This window comes from Ornithorhynchus anatinus, chromosome 2 (assembly GCF_004115215.2).
Source record: "Ornithorhynchus anatinus isolate Pmale09 chromosome 2, mOrnAna1.pri.v4, whole genome shotgun sequence".
Lineage (NCBI taxonomy): Eukaryota > Metazoa > Chordata > Mammalia > Monotremata > Ornithorhynchidae > Ornithorhynchus > Ornithorhynchus anatinus.
The window spans coordinates 19,489,608-19,509,364 of record NC_041729.1 but is presented as its reverse complement, the minus strand read 5'-3'; the positions used below and the strand labels follow the sequence as shown (position 1 = coordinate 19,509,364).

At 44.9% G+C, this 19,757-nt stretch overlaps 1 protein-coding gene and 1 non-coding gene across 3 annotated transcripts in view; one reads left to right on the top strand and one right to left on the bottom strand.

Annotated features, from left to right (window-relative positions):
- The window catches only part of CUX2 (cut like homeobox 2), a 366,558-nt gene that overhangs the window by 270,507 nt on the left and 76,294 nt on the right, over positions 1-19,757 (bottom strand). The gene's annotated exons all lie outside the window — the stretch shown is intronic.
- LOC114809778 lies at positions 271-408 on the top strand. Its single transcript, XR_003757556.1, has one exon. It is a non-coding gene; the product is annotated as a small nucleolar RNA SNORA7 (small nucleolar RNA).

The following is a 19,757-nucleotide window of genomic DNA, read 5'->3' as shown; positions in this document are numbered from 1 at the left end:
TAAGGCAGACTATCTCTGAGAGTTGCACTAAGGACACTTAGGCTATAACTTCCCCCCACTGCACTGTAACCTCACTATGTGTAGGAAATGTATTGTCTGTTGTATTGTACTCTCCCAAGTGCTTGGTTCAGTGCTCTGCACTCATTAAGCACTGAATAAATACCAATGACTGGTTGATTGACTGACCTCATCGATACTAAAAGAGTTCAAGAGCAAACCCAAACAATTCTTATTGCCCAGAGATGAACTGTAGGCTGGTGGATGAAAAGGCCCCTTTAAGGGTCGTACCTGGAAAGTTTCCAGTACTCTACCAGCTTCAGTTAGGGGAGGGAGTGTCAAGCAGAGGCCTACCCATTCCAATCCTAGCTTGGGCAGTGGCTAGCGAGTGGAAGGCGATCTGCTACAAGTCAAAGCTACCCCGTGCTGGGCAGCAGCGGCACAGGAGAGAGTCGAGGGCGGAGACTCGAATTTACTGTAAGGAAGGTGACACTTCTGAATTTTTACCAAGAAAACTCTATGGAAACACTACCAGAACGATTGCAGATGGAGAGCGGGGTGTTCATGATGTCGCTATAGGTCAGAATCTCCTCGATGGCATAATACAAGACAAGGATGAAAAGGGGGGGAGGGGGTCTTTTCCCAAGATTCAGCAGCTCTGTACTATTAGTCGTGAACTTAACAACGTTCTCTCAGTCCACCAGTCAAAGGCATCGCAGACAACACAGAAAACAAAAGCAACACAGACAAGGGAAGTTCACTGAAACAAGAAGTAGAGCTCTTCAGGGTCCTGACGCTAACAGTTGCCCACTTAAATGGCCAACCCTAGCAGTATGGCTTAGCAGAAATAGCATGGGTTCATTCATTCATTCATTCAATAGTATTTATTGAGCGCTTACTATGTGCACAGCACTGTACTAAGCGCTTGGGATGAACAAGTCGGCAACAGATAGAGACAGTCCCTGCTGTTTGACGGGCTTACAGTCTAATCGGGGGAGATGGACAGACAAGAACAATGGCAATAAATAGAGTCAAGGGGAAGAACATCTTGTAAAAACAATGGCAACTAAAGAGAATCAAGGCGATGTACAATTCATTAACAAAATAAATAGGGTAATGGAAGTATATACAGTTGAGTGGACGAGTACAGTGCTGCGGGGAGGGGAAGGGAGAGGTGGAGGAGCAGAGGGAAAGGGGGAAAAGAGGGTTTAGCTGCAGAGAGGTGAAGGGGGGGTGGTAGAGGGAGTAGAGGGAGAAGGGAGCTCAGTCTGGGAAGGCCTCTTGGAGGAGGTGAGTTTTAAGTAGGGTTTTGAAGAGGGGAAGAGAATCAGTTTGGCGGAGGTGAGGAGGGAGGGCGTTCCAGGACCGCGGGAGGACGTGGCCCAGGGGTCGACGGCGGGATAGGCGAGACCGAGGGCCAGTGAGGAGGTGGGCAGCAGAGGAGCGGAGCATGCGGGGTGGCGGTAGAAAGAGAAGGGAGGAGAGGTAGGAAGGGGCAAGGTGATGTAGAGCCTTGAAGCCTAGAGTGAGGAGTTTTTGTTTGGAGCGGAGGTTGATAGGCAACCACTGGAGTTGTTTAAGAAGGGGAGTGACATGCCCAGATCGTTTCTGCAGGAAGGTGAGCCGGGCAGCGGAGTGAAGAATAGACTGGAGCGGGGCGAGAGAGGAGGAAGGGAGGTCAGAGAGAAGGCCGACACAGTAGTCTAGCCGGGATATAACGAAAGCCCGTAGCAGTAAGGTAGCCGTTTGGGTGGAGAGGAAAGGGTGGATCTTAGCGATATTGTATAGGTGAAACCGGCAGGTCTTGGTAACGGATAGGATGTGTGGGGTGAACGAGAGAGACAAGTCAAGGATGACACCGAGATTGCGGGCCCGAGAGACGGGAAGGATGGTCGTGCCATCCACGGTGATAGAGAAGTCTGGGAGAGGACCGGGTTTGGGAGGGAAGATGAGGAGCTCAGTCTTGCTCATGTTGAGTTTTAGGTGGCGGGCCGACATCCAGGTGGAGACGTCCCGGAGGCAGGAGGAGATGCGAGCCTGAAGGAAGGGGGAGAGGACAGGGGCAGAGATGTAGATCTGTGTGTCATCTGCCTAGAGATGGTAGTCAAAGCCGTGAGAGCGAATGAGTTCACCAAGGGAGTGAGTGTAAATGGAGAACGGAAGAGGGCCGAGAACTGACCCTTGAGGAACTCCAACAGTTAAAGGATGGGAGGGGGAGGAGGCTCCAGCGGAGACCGAGAATGACCAGCCAGAGAGGTAAGAGGAGAACCGGGAGAGGACGGAGTCCGTGAAGCCAAGGTGAGATAAGGTATGGAGGAGGAGGGGATGGTCGACAGTGTCAAAGGCAGCAGAGAGGTCAAGGAGGATCAGAATGGAGTAGGAGCCATTGGATTTGGCAAGAAGGAGGTCATGGGTGACCTTAGAGAGAGCAGTCTCGGTAGAGTGGAGGGGATGGAAGCCAGATTGGAGGGGGTCTAGGAGAGAATGGGAGTTAAGGAATTCTAAGCATCGATTGTAGACGACTCGTTCTAGGATTCTGGAAAGGAAGGGTAGTAGGGAGATAGGGTGATAACTGAAGGGGGAAGTGGGGTCAAGAGCGGGTTTTTTTAGGATGGGGGAGACGTGGGCATGTTTGAAGGCAGAGGGGAAGGAGCCATTGGAGATTGAGTGGTTAAAAATAGAAGTTAAGGAAGGGAGGAGGGCAGGGGCGATGGTTTTAATAAGGTGAGAGGGAATGGGGTCCGAGGCGCAGGTGGAGGGGGTGGCACTTGCGAGGAGGGAGGAGATCTCCTCTGAGGATACTGCAAGGAAGGATGGGAAAGTAGGGTTTGGGAGTCAGAGTTTATGGGTTCTAATCCCGACTGTGCCAGCTGTGTGGCTTTGGACAAGTCACTTAACTTCTCAGTGCCTCAGTTACCTCATCTGTAAAATGGGGATTAAGACTATGAGCCCCACCTGGGACAACCTGATAACCTTGTATCTCCCCCAAAGCTTAGAGCAGTGCTTGGCAGATAGTAAGCTATGTCCCTGGGGTCTCAAGAACACTAATCAGCACTTGTGGGTTCTCTTTAAGGGCACTTCCCAGTTAACTACTCAACTCTCCATGGAGTCTTCTGCTTCCTCAGGGACTTGAACCTCCCAAATAGTAACTTTTCTTCACAGCACATGTAGCAAAAATACTGAATCTGAAATATCACAAAGTTGTGTGGCTACAATGTATTCAAGAGGTGCTTATATAAATCACAGAGGAACAGCCCATGAGAGGTTATTAGATGTCAATCATCCTGTCCTTCTTTCAAATGTCCTTTGGTGCCACTGTCAGACACATAACCCTGAGAAGGTTGGATAACTGATTCTGAGCCAGAACAACTTTGTGTTCTAATCTGACGCAAAAACTATAACCTGAGTTCCTTACTCCTCCCTAGGCTTCCTGGTTAAACCAATAGGATTGTCTTACCAAATCATGAACTCTGTATTTTAGCCTTTTTATTAAACTGAACATAGTCCTACATCTTTCAATTAAAGCAGCACGGTGAGGCTTGCATGGTGCAGTGGATAGAGCATGGGCCTGGGAGTCAGAAGAGCATGGATTCTAATCCCGGCTCTACCACTTGTCTGCTGGGTGACCTTGGACAAATCACTTCACTTCTCTTTGCCTCGGTTGCCTCATCCGTAAAATGGGAATTGAGGCCCGATTTCCTTGTATCCACCCCTTAGTACAGGGCTTGGCACATAGTAAGCGCTTAACAAACACCATTATCATTATATTATACTGTACTCTTCCAAGCACTTAGTACAGTGCTCTGCACACAGTAGGTGAGGAAGCAGCGTGGCCTAGTGGAAAGAGCATGGGCCTGAGAGTCAGAGGACCTGGGTTCTAATCCCGGCTCTGTCAACTCCTCTGACAATTGCTAACTGTGATCTTGGGCAAGTAACTTAATTTCTCTGTGCCTCAACTGTAAAATGGGGATTCAGTACCTGTTCTCCCTCCCACTCAAGACTGTGAGTCCCACGCAGGACAGGGACTGTGTCTGACCTGATTGACTTGTACCTACCCCAACGCTTAGAAAAGTGTTTAACACAGAGTAACCCCTTAAGTACAATAAAACAAACAATAAATATGACTGATTGATGGAAAAGGAAGAGCAAAGGATGTTAGCTGGGACACAGTGCGAGAGGAGCAAGAATAAGTAGAAGGGAGAAAGCTGGTCGAGTGCCCTAAAGCCAATGGTCGGCGGATTTTGCTTTATGTGGACAGGAATGGACCACCATTGGAGGATTTTGAGGAGTGGGGAGATGTGTGCATACCCTTCCCCTTATGGGGAGAATGGAGCCTTCCAACACAAAGAACTGCTCAGGAACCCAGTTCTCAAAGGAGAGTGAGAGAAGCGATGACTGGCTTTGGCACTGTCTGCCAGCTCATCCTTCAGGTGGCAAATGCTCAAACTGTTTCATTATACAGTGTAGCTGCTGCCTAAAAGCCTTCACAGCAACTTTCATATAATTTTGTTTTTAAAATAGAAGTTTCCTGTGAAATTGCTAATAATTCATCGCTGAGAGTCTTTAAAGTGTTCACAGGTAGTTAAAATGCTATATAATCATGTTAACCAAAATATCAAGTGTAAGCATTCAAACACTTTACTGCTCTAATTAAATCAGGCCTTTTATTCCCTGGTAGCATTTGCTATTTCCTATTTTCATAATAGCCAATGGCTTCTACTGTTATTAAAAAGGGAAAAAAACAGTTAAGGGCCCTTAACTAAGACTAAAAGTTAAACTGAAATCAAGTTCCAAAAAATACCTTTAGGTTGGTCTGTAGATCTAAATTCCCTGTGGGCAGGGATCATGTCTACCAACTCGATTATACTGTAGTTTCCCAAATGTTCAGTTCAGTGATCTGCCCACAGCAAGCACTCAATAAATACAAATGACCAATTGATAGATTACCTTCTGAATATCTACAGCCTCAAACTTAGACAGCAATCTTTTCCAAGTGTGGCCTAGTGGCACAGAGCAGCAGCATGGCCTACTGGAAAGAGCCCAGGCTTGGGAGATGAAGGAGCTGGGTTCTAATGCTGGCTTCACCATGTGCCTGCTGTGTGACCTTGGGTAAATCACTTAACTTCTCTGGGCCTCAGTTACCTCATCTATAAAATAGGGATTCAATATCTGCTCTCCCTCCTACTTAGAATGTGACCCCTGTGTGGGACAGGGAATTTGTCTGACCTGATTACTTTATATCTTCCCCAGCGCTGACAACAGTGCTTGACAAATTGCAAGCACTTAAATAATACAATTATTATCATTGTCCAAGAATGGAGGGGCACCGACTTAGGGAGAGAGGTTCTGTCTCTATGGGTTCGAAGTCTTTCATGTATGTGGTGCAAATGAGAAGAATCAAACACAGAAAATACCCAATAGCTCTGCCTCCCATCCCCAGCCCAACCAACCACCATCTCAACTGATCGATGGTGTGAGGGAAAAAGTATTCATTTAGGGTAACAAGATTGGCCAAAAGGCGGCCGTACTGAAAGCTAAATCGTAGCTCACCATGGCCAAAGCTATGCAAAGTGCCTTTCAGATCGACTCCTTATCAATATCAATACCTGTAAGCTAAAGGCTGTCACAAGTAGCCTATCAGTGCTCAAAGAGCAGCCACTTAAGAATCCTTAATGTTCTGTCACCATTTGAACAACTGTAGTTATTGGTCTGTTATCTTCTCCATTAGAAACCCCTTTTCTCACCACAGACATCTCACTTTAAGGGCTAATTTTAAACATTTGTTTTCTTTTCTTGCACACCCTAAAACAGAGAGCAAAGCTTCATATTTCTATTTTCTATTTTCTCTTTTCCTGATCCTCCTTCTTTTCCTCTATTACTTTTTCTCATTTCATGCTGGTATAAGAAGCTGGATTGACAACTTTAGAGACTGCCTTTCTCTAGTTACAAATTAGTTATGGCTTAAGAATCCTCTCTTCCAACCCAATATTACTTTCAAAAGTAACTCCCTTGCTCCAACCCCACCCGCAACGCACATATCTCTGCTAAGATGCTGCCAATGAAAAAAATCTACCAAGGCCCAGCAATGATGGTGACTGTGGTGTGTGGCCAAACCTTGATTCAAAATACCAATTTTATTTCCTAGGACAAACCTTTCTAGCTTTTGTAGATCATCAAAAACTGCTCATCACCAAGAATTGTTTGGAATGTAATGTTTTCTTTACTTCCTCTGTATGAACTGGAGAAGCAATGCGCCCTAGGTCAAAGAGCATAGGCCTGGGAGTCAGAAGGACCTAGGTCCTAATCCCAGCTCCACCACTTGTCTGGTGTGTGACTTTGGGCAAGTCACCTAACTTCTCTGTGCCTCAGTTACCTCACCTGTAAAATGGGGATTAAGATTGTAAGCCTCATGTGGGACATGGATTGGGTCTAACCTCATTACCCTGTATGTACCCCAGTGTTTAGAACAGACTTAGTAAGCGCTCAACAAATATCATAAAAAAACCTGAGTTTGTCTTCATTCTTTCATTTCTCCAATGGTCGTCACTCTTGATGGGTACAGAATCCTCCAAGAGATGTGCCATGGCCTTTTGGGGGAGGAGGGCGTGCGGGAGACCTCTTAGGGGCATCCCTGCAAATCTGGGCACCACTGTGTTTGATTTTGTGGCACCTTACATGTGAGGGTGCACTTCAAAGTACATTATGTTTACAGTTACTCAGGACAAGTCTAGGACTCGTCCAATCCCCAGCCCAGAAAAGCATATAAAAGTGGCCTATGAGTGTCTCGACTTCTTCCCCCAAACCCAGGCTTAAGAATAATAGCAGGGTCAGGGTTAGACAATGTCTGTGACTGCTCTTCATGCCTTTGGTGTCTTGGAATCAAAAAAAGGCCCAGTTCTACACCTAGTGGAAAAAGCCCAGGACAGAGAGTGAGGAGCTGTGAGAGCTAATCGTGGCTCCATCACTGCCTTTTGTGGAACCCTGGCCAAGTCACTTAACTTCTAGGTGCCTCAGTTTCCTCACCTGTAAAGAATATCTGTTCTTCCTCCTCTCTTGACCATGAGCCCCATGTGAGGCAGGGATGGTGTCTGATCTGATTGAATCTAACCTAACACTTAGCCCAGTGCATTTGGTAAGTGCTTAAAAATTATTTATTTATTGTTATTATTATTACCTGTCTTTCCAGTATTGACCAAAGGTTTGGGAGAAAAACTAGGCAAGAATTGCAATAGAGGTTAAAGAAAAAAAGCCCAGTTATCTAAACAGCTTTTTAAGGTGAAGGAGACAGAAAAGGAGGGAGAGATAGTTCCACTCATGGGACCCGACGCTCCCTTTCTGGGCACAGAGATGCTCTTCAGCTTGTCCTGCCCTGCTCTTTGCCCAGCAACACTTCAAAGAAAAATCAATCGTTTACTGGAAAAACCGGGGCAGGGGTGGGGAGGGTGGGAGTGAGGTGTCAGGGCCACATCTCTGAATGAGGGAGAGGAGACACTTTAATCGCAGAGAATTAGCCATTTCTACCCTGGCTCACCTACCGCCACTTCCTCCCCTCCCTGGCCTCTAGACCCTGAGCAGTCTGCTTCCCTGAGAGAGCCCCTTCTGAGAAAGGGCTCAGGATCAGTATCCCAGGCCTCTGATTTACATTTCCAGGCAACAACGGGAGCAGAGGGGATTATATGAGTCACAGAGGGGCCACAGCAGAGACGGAGAGATTTCCGAAGCAACCAACATCCACAAGATGCTACTGGGGAGACTAAAATCTTTCCTTCTGAGAACTCACATAAACCCGTAGGGCCCCTTGATACCTACGTTGGGGCTGTAAAGTATACAGTGCCCACAAAGATTAGACTGGCAAATAGCCCTTTATAATCATTAAATTCTAGGTAGGACATGTCAGGTGGAATGAGAAAACATTGCCAACCAGAGCTGAAAGTCAACCAACCCAACCCACCACTATAAAAAGATGCCACAGCCACAGTAAACAAAGAGGCAGAGGCTAAAACTTGTCAGCCTCCTCCTATAGGGCAGAAACCCTAAAACACGGTGGAAATGGGATTTCCTGGGACTCGCCTGCAATGAGAATGTGGCCTGGCCTTCGATTTGCTCTGCTGCTTCATTGGTTCATTCCCCACCCCCACCTCTTTTTTGGTGTTGTTATTACGTTAAGCAGAATTTCTTCATTGGTAAGTAAATGTTTTTACATCAATAACAATGGATAACTAAATCAAACCTTTAGCCAGAGCTCTTATCTCTTAAACAGAACCATGGATTTACCAACTAATCAGTAGATGAATCAAATACACGATTTGAGTCTGAAGATAATCCAGTCAATTTATTTGAGGAGGAGGGGTCTGGGTAGGGATTTGCGTATTTCTAAAAACAAACAATCCTGTAAATAAAGAAAACCTCCATCCTGTCTACACAATGCTACTCTTATTGAGTGAGTCAGGTGTTCTGCTGATTAAAAATTGATCCATTTCAAAATCTAATCAACAGAATAGGATTCTTTCATATGTTATCAAGGCAGCTGCTGACATTGAAAACCAAACCTGTTATTAACCCATGAACTCCAATGACCTGAACCAGGCTGGGCCCTGGAACGGTAAATTATTCAGTAGTCCGAGAGCAATATTTGTAAGCCTGATGAATTTACGCAGGGACTGGCGTCTTTGTGGGTTAAAGCCAATATCACAGTCCCACTGGTCCCGAGAGGCTACAGTTCATGACACTCTGCCACTCTGTGTCATGACTATGAATACATTACCAGTGTCTGCTCTAGCCCCCAAATGTCTATTCTCTCCGCTCCTGGGTTTCTCTTCTATTTCTACCTCGTGAAGATAGCTCCCTCTACATGAAGCATAATCCTTTAAAGTTTCCTAGTTAGCAACAGCATGGGGATTTTTGTTTTCATTCCAAGCTAATAAATTATTTTCCCTGAAAAGGCAAAAGGCAGTATGCAAACATTCAGGGACGAGAGACATAGCTAGTTCAAATATTTTCTTTCTTTCTGTTAAAAATAGCTCTGTTTAAATGGGACCGTTTAAAAGTATATTATTTTAGAAGACATACATTTGGGGCATAAATCTGGCAGACAATCAGATATTCAAGCACTCTGACCTTGAATTAAGCTTCATTAACAGCCATATCTTGTGAAAACAAAAGCAAAGTAAACAACAAAGTAAAAAGTGAAGTTTCCACACTGCTTGGCAAGCAGGAAACTCACCCAAAGTAAAGGCCGGGATCTGCATTATTATTTTGGGGCTGAAATTCAATTGCTGACCTGATTAAAGGGTGGAACTTGGAAGGGAATATGGAAAATTCTGAGAAGTAACTAACAGGACCATATACTTTAGTAGAAGAGTACAATGGTTGAAAGACAAGCGATCTGCACCCCCTCTTGACTTGCTGTGTGACCTCGGGTAAATCACAAAACCGCTCTGGGCCTCAGCTTCCCCATCTTTACCGAGTCAGGGAAGATATACGCTCCCTTTGTGGAACCCGGATCAATGAGATCATCTATATGCAGTGTTTTGAGAACCATGAGCTCTATTAATTTAGGGTACACAATTATTACTGCATGGCTTCTTACGTAAAAGGAGCTTTGATGGGGATCCCATCCTACCCCTTATAATAAAGACTAAATCCTTTATGCCGGGCTTCCTCAGATGCACAGCAAGTGACTGGCTGAGAGTGTCTGTGTTCTCCCCTTCTTCCGCAGTGCTTCTCCTGGTACCGAGGCTTATAAGCCTCTTAAATGGAACCTCAAATCTCCCTCTAAGAAACAGTCCTGACCTAAGCCTAAAGATCTACAGCCCTTGAACAAGCAAAATGCCAGTGCCTGGACCTAGTTTGGAACTTTTCTTCCATGGTACCTGTTAATCACTTACTAAGGGTCAAACACTGTTCTAGACACTGGGGGTAGGTACATGTTAATGAGGCCAGACACAGTCCGTGTCCCACATGGAGCTCAGAGTCTAAGTAGAAGGGAGAACAGGTACTGAGTCCCCATTTTACACTTGAGGAGAGGAAACTGAGGCCCAGAGAAGTTAAATGACTTGCTCAAGGTCATACACCAAGCAACTGGTAGAGCTGGGATTAAAACCCAGGTCCTCTGACCCCCAGCCCCATGCTCTTTCCACTGGGCCATGCTGCTTTCTTCCTTAAGCATAAACAGTCACATTGCCTGCAAAGAGGCCTTCCCCTATTACACCCTCTTATCTCCTGCTCCCTCTCCCTTCTGTATCATTTACTTACTTGTATCTGCAAACTTTGGGTATTTGATATTTGCCTCGGCTATTAATCCCACAACACTTAAATACATATCTTTAAACTATACATTATAAATTATTTATATTAATGTCTGTCTCCCCCTCTAGACTGGAGGCTCAGTGCAGGCAGGGAACATGTCTGCCAACTCTGTTGGTATTGTATTCTCCCAGGTGCTTAGTCCAGAGCTCTGCACATAGTAAGCACTCAATAAACACCACTGATTGAAAAAGCCACAAAAAATAAAACTGCTCTTCAATATGGCTACTAACCAGGCAGACTATAACTAGCACAAAAGCAGCTCAAGCATCAGCCTGGTGGAGGTTTAACTCGCCTAACCCATCTCTGCCTCGGTTTTCCCCTTTTCTTTTCCATTTTTTTAAGGAGGTGATATTGCTATGAACCAGAAAAAGGAAAGATTTTGGCTTAGAGTACTAACCACTGGCTGGGTTATATTCAGTTATGCATCCTGTACAAGTCCCTCTGAATTTCTAGGTTTCAGCTTCCTCCCTTATAATGTAGGGAAGCCAAGGAGTTGAGCCCCAGCAGCTAAAAAGCACAAAAATCAAAGCGCATCCATAACCATCAGGGAATTTTGCCCTAAGCTCCTGTGACCACACACTGGCCGCTTAATAAAATTGTTCTGACTGTGGACAGCACCATAGTTGCTTGGATACTTTAATTCAGCAAGCAAGACCACAGTGCAATATGACCGTGAAATGTGGACGCCCCACAGAACACACTCTTAGAGGCACAATGAATTTTCTCTTAAATAATAATATATTTATAAGTCTAAAGCCCCTCTGACCTCTCCTCAAAGCAAAATAATCCCCCAAAGGCCCTTAGACCTGATCATATTGATCCTGTCTGCTCTGTAATTTCACAGCACAGCTCTCCAAAGAAGCAATCTCCCAGATTTACTTTTCCTAGAGTGCTGGACAGGGCACAATTTCACCCAACCCCCAGAAGACTGAATCCAAAACAACCAGTTTGGCAGGCTGGCCAAACACTTCCACTTCCCCTCAGATCCCCATAGCAAGTTATCCGGGCCTAAAGGCTGATGCAGAGTGGGAGAATTGGGAAGAGCAACTCTCTTAACAAAAGAGGGAAAAAAAATCTGTTGTTCAAGGGTTCAGTAGTGGGAAGCGACAAGAGAGTCAAAAGACCAGAGGCCCAGCAGCAGAGAGAGGGCTGATGCTTTGTGTAAACGCTACTGACTGACTGATTGACTGATTGATTGATTGATTGAAAAAGACCCAGTAGGACGAATGGCCGGCTGGAAGGCTGCATCCACTCCATTTTGAAGGTTTAATGCTCAGGACAAGCCAGCTGTCTTTGTCCTCCATCTTGGATTGAGTTCATACTTCCCACTTACCTAATTCCTCCATTCAAAGGACAGGGCTGAAGATGGAGGGGGATGAGAAGAAGGTTGAAAGGTATCACAGATGCTGCTCTGAGCCCCTGGGTTGGGATGCACCGCTGAGGCAGCTAGGGGCTCCTGCCATCACTGTTGTTTCTTTCATGCATCAGGTCAGTGGCTCCTGTTTACCCTGCTGAATGTTTTCATCATGACAAGACTTCCAAGAAAACCAGACAGAAATCAATTGTACTCTCTAACGGTGCCCAGAATCCCCTACCTTTCCATGCAGGAGCCACGGCTCCTGGTTCCTGTAAAACTGTTAAGTGGCTTTTAGCCCATGAAACTACATCCAGCGATCACTGGAGACTCAGACCCAGGCCAGGAAGAGGCTAGCTGGCCAGAAAGACATGCTACCCTAGGCACACTGCCGTTTCAGGTTGCCTGGGCCTCTAGGAGGCGGTCCTAACTCCAGCAGCAGGACAGGACGCACGCGACATTCTGGAGAGGGAGGGAGCAAAGAAGGGAAGAGCTGCTTATCAGGTTTGCAGATAATACTAAATTGAGTGGGACAGCTAACTCTTGGGCTTGACAGATTGGAAAAATGGAAAACAAAATGAAATTCAATAGCAAGTTGATGCGTTTAGTAGAACACAAACAACAGGGATACGGCATAGGGAGGACTGGATGAGGACAAGCATGGCAGAAAAGGACCTGGGGATCATTGGGGACTTTAGGAGAATGTGGCCCCTCAATGGCTAGAGTATTTACTAAGCACTTACTTTGTGCTAAGATCCCATGGAAAATGGCAAAAGCATAAGGAATGGATGGTTCCCTTCCAAAAGGAGCTTTACGATCTAAAAGAGGAGAGGAAGACACAAAAAAGCAGTTAGAGAAAATGCAATGTCTTTATTAAAACATCCATTAGTGAACGGGTACATAACAGGAAAATATCAGGGCAAAGCTCGGAAGTAACTCTCCCAGTACATGCTGCATTTGTAAGGCCCTTATTAGATGCTTGGATCCAGTTTTGATCCCTACATTTTTTTCAAAAAGAGGCAAACTGGAGAGAAGCCAGAAGAGAGCAACAAAACTTAACAAAGGGATGAAAAACAGGTCCTATTAAGAAATCCTAGAAGAACTGTGATGACTCATGGCTATGGGATGACATATTAATAGTCTTTAAGAATATAAGGGGCTTTTATGAGAACATTGAATACTTGTAAGCCCTGAGAAATGGGTTTAAATCATGGCAAGAGAAAGTTCTATTAAGACACAATGAGGACGTTCTTGAATGACAGCATGGTTAGATTCTCCCCCGATTAGACTGTAAGCCCGTCAAACGGCAGGGACTGTCTCTATCTGTTGCCGACTTGTTCATCCCAAGCGCTTAGTACAGTGCTCTGCACATAGTAAGCGCTCAATAAATACTATTGAATGAATGAATGAATGAATGAATGAATTCTTTGAACAAGCTCCAGAGAGAAGTTGCAGAATCTCCATCCTAGGAGAGTGTTTCAAAATGAGCAGACAACTGTCTGCCCTGGGAATGTCCAGATGAATGTCAAAACTTACAGGTCATTCCTCTGACTGGAATATGGGCTAATCCAAATAACCTCTAGAGATTCTATTTAGCTTTAAATAATAGAGGGGTCCTTAAGCATCCAAGAGATTCTTTGCCATGAAAATTAAATATGACCTGAGCCAGGCCTTGCAGATATCTCCAGCCTCCATGCACACCCTGTAAGTGGCAGAGTGTCTCTTTTCCTTTTCTTAACCCGTCTTTTCCCAAGAACACCATGGTGCCAGTGCCCTTGGATCTGGGTCATTAAGGGAGGTGTCAAAAAGGGAAAGGAGAAAGGAAGAAGAAAACGACTCATTCCCATTCAAAGAAGCTGCTACTAGTGACCTGATGCAGGAACAATTTTATTAAATGCATTTTCAGTGGTGCCAACCTAAGCCAAGGAACATTAAATTGCCGAGCTGCAGAAAATGGTAGCTAACGATTGTGCATGCGAAGAGCAAAGCAGAGTTCACAAAGTTTCTACTGATCATTTTCCATAAAAGAGTTACTTTTCTAGATTGGTTTAAAGTCACACTGCGTGATGTCTGGTGCATTTTCACTGCTCCATGCAAGCTGCTTCAAAGAAAGGAAAATCAACCAGTCTTTTTCAGAGTAATTTTCGTTATAATCGCCAGGAAGTACTTTTTCCATACATTGTGAGTTATTGTGTGGGTGAGAGCTTACCCCAAGTGGATCCAAAAAAAAAAATGCAGTAACTCAAGCAAAATTAGAAAAAGTGGTGTTGGTGTAAACTGCACACACAAACAATCTCTTTTGACAGTGTTGATTAAGCACCAAAACAAAACGGGAGAAAGAATTGTGCTGAATACCAGCAGCTGCTCTAAGCATCGAAAGGAACATTTAGCTTAAGACCATTACCTTTTCCTTTATAAAATACAGACACAGTATAAGTCGTTAAACTGTAAGTTCCTTGAAGGCAGAATTGTGACTTACTTTCTCTTTGGTTATCCCCAACAGTGCCCAGTCCAAAAGTAAACTATATTCTCAACATTTTTGAATGAACTAATCAATTAAGGAACAATGTGCATCATCAATATAGTAAACAGTAAACATGGTTTGGGGGGAAAAATCCCCACCCATCTAATAATTTCACTGTGGAAAACAGGACACGACTCTGTCCTATTTCTGTTCTGTAGGTGGAATCTATTATCTTCCCAAAATTCCACCCCAGGAAGGGGATTTAGGCAACCCATCTATCTCTTGCATGACCTTTTTTCTGAAAGGAAGAAAACTATTTTCAGTTAACTCCCTGCCATATCCAAGGCTGCAAGAGTTGAAAAGGTTCCTCAACCAATCAGTAATATTTATTGAATGCTTTCTATGTGAGAGCATTGTACTAAGAACTTGGGAAAGTACAATGCAATAGAGTTGGTAAACACGATTCCTGCCCACAAGTTGCTTACAGTCTATAAGGAGGAGCTTACCGATCCCTCTTTCTTATGTGTGTGTTCTACCATTATATTTTATTTTCATGGCAACACGTGTGTGCACTTCATTTTAATTTTGTGCATTTGTCTGTGTTATGTTTTAATGGTCCATCATTTCTGATGTATCAATCTCGGGATCCTTTTCCCAACCTTACTCTAGGACTGTGAGTCCCTCAAGGGACAGGGACCCTCTCAAATTCTCAACTGGATATTCTCTCACAAAATTTAGAGCAGGACTTTGGACAGAGTAAGGACTTATTCTCCCAGCACTTAGTACAGTGCTGTGCACATAGTAAGTGCTCAATAAATACCATTTAATGATTAACACTATTACTTCTACCATTACACTTTCAACTAGCTCTACGTGTGTTTGTGTGTGTGTATGTAAGTAGGTAGGTAGAGATATTCTTCATATTAGACACCACTGACAGTGAAATTCATCTCTGCATATGTGGGGGCTGAAAAGGTCAGTGCAGAATTCCCAGTCCCAACTATTCTGTGCCTATGCTAAGACTGTCCCGTGCTATGCTGTCATGTTTGCTCTTTGTGGTGCTTGGTGCTGTTTTCACTTTTGCCTCCATATCTCACGATTCTTATGAAGCTTGTTCCAAAGGAGTTGTTCTTTTCTTGATTGCAGAGCACCCTCTGGTTCCTCTAGACGGTAAGCCCATTATGGGCAGGGAATGGGTCTGTTAATTCTGTGGTATTGTTCTCTCCCAAGCCTTTAAGCAGCACTCTGCACATAGTAAGTGCTCAGTAAGTCCGACTGATTAGTCTGTCTACAGAAAATGACTCCCAAATTTCAGACAGGATGCAGCACTGTCTGAGGCTTTGCTTGACTATTTCCCAAAAACCATTTTTCAGTCCTCCTGGCTTTTGTTTTTCCAATTTCAGCTTACCACTCAGTAGGGTACTGTTTGTGGAGGCCTACTGTCAGCTATTCTCCTCACATCCCACAATGCGCAGTTGTGTCGCAGTGAAACTAATATCAATGCTAGGATACCAACCTGTTCTAGGATTTGGTCGTTTTTGATTCTCTCTTGCCATTTGGTGTTGAATATAGCCCATCGATGCCATGGCAGAATTGCTCAGAGTTGGGTATGGCATCTGAAGGGAGTCCAGATATCACAGGAGCGTACAAGGGTAGACAGACCTCTAATCATTATTTGACAGCTCCCAAAGGGTGTGCTGGCCTTGATTAGATTTTCTATTTTGTCAATTGTTGATTTGTTGGTCACTGTGCTTGCTGCCCAAGAAACACAACTCTATGACCACATTTAATTCTGTTGCCAATGTAGATTTTTTATTCAACAAACATGTTTCCTGGTGCAGACTGATACATTACTTGGGTTTTTCTTAGATCTATTTTCATCCAGTAACACCAAGCTGATTTGGCAAGGTAGTTTACAATCACTTGTATGTCTTCTTGGGTGTGTGCCTCTAAAGCACAGTCATCTATGACTAGCAATTGTTGAATGACTGTCCCTCGGCCTCTGGGAGATGCTTAAAGTCTGTTAGTTGAAAGAGTTTCCTAGAGGGGCAGAAACATAATCTAACACCTGAAGCCTGGTCATTTACCATGACTTCCAGCCTGGCCACATAGAATATCCTGAACAAGAGAAGCAGCGTGGTCTACTGGAAAGATCACGTGCCTGGGTTCTAAACTCGGCCCTGCCGATTGCTGGCTGTGTCACCTTGGGCAAATCACTTAACTTCTCTGGGCCTCTATTTCAACTGTAAAATAGACAATAAAAGCCTGTTCTCTCTCTTACTTAGACTGTGAGCCCCATGCACAAGCCCCGTTACCAAGACCTGCCAGTTTCACCTTTACAATATTGCCAAGATCCGCCCTTTCCTCTCCACCCAAACGGCTACCTTACTGCTACAGGCTCTCGTTATATCCCGGCTAGACTACTGTGTCAGCCTTCTCTCTGACCTCCCTTCCTCCTCTCTCGCCCCGCTCCAGTCTATTCTTCACTCCGCTGCCCGGCTCATCTTCCTGCAGAAACGAACTGGGCATGTCACTCCCCTTCTTAAACAACTTCAGTGGTTGCCTATCAACCTCCGCTCCAAACAAAAACTCCTCACTCTAGGCTTCAAGGCTCTACATCACCTTGCCCCTTCCTACCTCTCCTCCCTTCTTTCTACCGCCCACCCCGCACGCTCCGCTCCTCCGCCGCCCACCTCCTCACTGTCCCTCGGTCTCGCCTATCCCACCGTTGACCCCTGGGCCACATCCTCCCGCGGTCCTGGAACGCCCTCCTTCCTCACCTCCACCAAACTGATTCTCTTCCCCTCTTCAAAACCCTACTTAAAACTCACCTCCTCCAAGAGGCCTTCCCAGACTGAGCTCCTCTTCTCCTTCTACTCCCTCTACCACCCCCCCTTCACCTCTCCGCAGCTAAACCCTCTTTCCCCCCTTTCCCTCTGCTCCTCTCCCCCTCCCTTCCCATCCCCTCAGCACTGTACTCGTCCGCTCAACTGTATATATTTTCATTACCCTATTTATTTTGTTAATGAAATGTACATCGCCTTGATTCTATTTAGTTGCCATTGTTTTTACGAGATGTTCTTCCCCTTGACTCTATTTATTGCCATTGTTCTTGTCTGTCCGTCTCCCCCGATTAGACCGTGAGCCCATCAAACGGCAGGGACTGTATCTATCTGTTGCCGACTTGTTCATTCCAAGCGCTTAGTACAGTGCTCTGCACATAGTAAGCACTCAATAAATACTTTTGAATGAATGAATGCACAACAGAGACCATGTCTGACCTAATTAAGTTGTATTTACCTCCCAGTGTTGGCATATGGTAAGTCTTAATTAAAAAAAGGACTGGACTCACCACACATCTCTGCTTTGCCTCACTGGAACAAATAGGGCACCCCCAGCTCTGAACCTGCCAGCCAGGATGTAATAAAGTAGTCTCTGAATCTTCAAGAACTTTCTGGGAGAAGTTAATTTTCTAAGAAATTTCAAGAGTCTCGATCTACTAATGAAATCAAATATTTCCATAAGGTCTATGAAAACCTTACAGAAGTCTTACACCTGCTTCCTGAGTTTTTTCTGTATGTGACCTGCTGTCAAGATCTCGTTCAGTGAGCTACGCAGTCACCTAGGAGTATTCAGTCAACCACAGTCCACCAATCAATAGTATGTACGTACAGAGCATTTACTGGGTGCAGAACACTGTACTAAAGGCTTGGTAAAGTATAATATGATTCAATCCCTGCCCATAAGGATCTTACATTCTACAAGAATATTCTTCAGTAGCAGATTCAGGGCTGTTCTGGCTAGGATCCTGCCGGCAACGGAGAGCATTGAAATGGCATTTATTGAGTACCTAATGTTTGCAGAGCACTGTACTAAGCGTTTGGGAAAGTACATTAAAACACGTTCCCTGCCCACAAGGAGCTTACATTCTAGAGGGTGACTCAATCACTGCCACAAGTTCATCTTTCACCTTTTTTTTTGAACTTGGTGATAAAGGTGGAATCCTTGAGAGCCTGTGGCATCTCCTCCGTGATCTGTATGTTGAGGGAAGTGTTTGTGTAAGTATTTAAGCATGCGTCCTCTCCATGCTTGTAGATCTCAGGGGCTACATTATCAGGTCCAGGTACTTCATCATTTTTCACAGCTCCAACTGTGACTTCAACAAGAGCCTGGAAGGATGCCATATTCTCTGATGCCATATTCTCTCCAGCTTTCCATACAAGCTGGAATTTTTCTGTTTCAAAGGGACTCATCTTCAATAGTAGAAGGTTGAAATACGCTTCAAGATTCTCCTTCTCTGGGCAGAGGGTGGAACCACCTTCACTCTTAAGTGGGGCTTTGATAGCACATCCAGAGACAGATCATATCCCTAAAGATATGTAGAAATTTGTGGTCTCTTGGCAGTCTGCCTCGGAGTCTCTTCCACTTTGGCCACCCACCCTCTGCTGTCCATACTCCTTGATTTCCATGTTGTGAGGAAGGTTTCCATAGGCCTCCCTTCTGAGTCATGAGATGTTGCCAGGTATACCTTATAATTGTTACTCTTACTGAAATCTATTATTTGCAAGTGTACTTGTTTTACTCCAAGTCAACTCCTAATTTGTATCAAACCAATCTTGGTGACTTTGCTTAATCACGCCCAATACACTGACAGCTGCCTGTTAGACAGGATCACAGTGGAATGCAAATTTGGAAATTATTGTAGATTATCTGATATTGGGAAGGATTGTAACCTAGCAAAGACAGCATAGGCCTGGAATCAGAGGACTTGGGCTCTAATCTTGGTTCCACCAGTTGCCTGCTGTATGATCTTGGGAAAGTCACTAAACTTCTGAGCCTCGGCTTCCTCTTCTGTAAAATAGGGATTCAATACCTGTTTGTTTTTTAGGGTATCTGTTAAGTGCTTACTATGTGTCAGGCACTGTACTTAGCACTGGGTTAGCTACAGGATAATCACTTTGGACACAGTCCCTGTCCCACAGGGGACTAAGTCTTAATCCCCATTTTATAGATGACGGGAACTGAGGTCCAGAGAAGTGAAGTGACTTGCCCCAGGTCTTCTAGGAGGCTGATACAGAAGACAAGACAAGATATGATATGGGCTTGTGAAAAAGGGAGGACAGTACTACCGTCTACAGTGATGGTCAAGACACAGGGAGAACGTGGGTTTGGGTGAGAAGATGAGGAGTTCTGGTTTGGACATGGTAAGTTTGAGGTGTTGGTGGGATTCCAAGTTGAGATGTCTTGAAGGCAAGATGAAATGCGACACTGCACAGAAGGAGGGAGGTCAGCCTAGAGAGGTAGATTTGGGAATCAACAGCATAGAGATGGAAGCAGAAGTCATGAGAGTGAATGAGTGATAGATGGAGAATAGAAGGGGAATCCAAACTGAAGCTTGAGGGAGCCCAGAGTTAGAGGGCAGAAAGCAGAGGAGAAGCCCAAGAAAGGGACTGAGAATGAGCAACCAGAGTGATAGGAAGAGAACAAGAAGATTCAATCATGTTTCAGGGAGAAGGGGGTGGTCTGCAGGGTCAAAGGCAGTTAAGGTTGAGGAGAAAAATGGAGTAGAGGCCAACTGGATGTGACAAGAAAGAAATAACTGCTGACCTTTGAGAGGATGGTTTTAGTTGAGTG